Consider the following 566-nt stretch of genomic DNA (forward strand, 5'->3'; position numbering starts at 1 on the left):
AAACCCTCGTGTACCTGGTAGAACTGGTTTTTTCCATTTGATTCCGTTTGCTCCCGCGAAGAAGAAGAGGCCCTTGCCGTCAGACAGCGGCGGCTGCAGGGCCACCACCCCAGCCAGCTGAGCCAGGGCCTCCACCTGCACATACACCCCAAAACCCTAGGGTTTAGGGTTTAGGGTTTAGGGTCTAGGGTCTAGGGTTTAGGGGTTGATGGGTGGAGATGTCAAGGGGTTAGGGTTTATACTACTTAGGATGATTAGGGTTCAGATAGAAAAAATAAAGAAAGAGACAGAGCGGTACCTATGTGGCTGTTTATAAATATGAGGGTTTAGGGTTTAGGGTTTAGCGTTTGGTGTCACCGAAAAGACCCCGAGTTGTAGAAATCTGTCTGTGTGTATGTGTGTGTGTGTGTGTGTGTGTGTGTGTGTGTGTGTATAAAAATTAGGGTTTAGGGTTTAGGGTTTAGTATGACCCGAAGAACCCAGCGTGCCAGACACACACATTATATATATATATATATATATATATATATATATATATATATATATATATATATATATATATATAT

This window comes from Eimeria mitis, genomic scaffold (assembly GCF_000499745.2).
Source record: "Eimeria mitis Houghton genomic scaffold, Emh_scaff1326, whole genome shotgun sequence".
NCBI classification, from domain to species: domain Eukaryota; phylum Apicomplexa; class Conoidasida; order Eucoccidiorida; family Eimeriidae; genus Eimeria; species Eimeria mitis.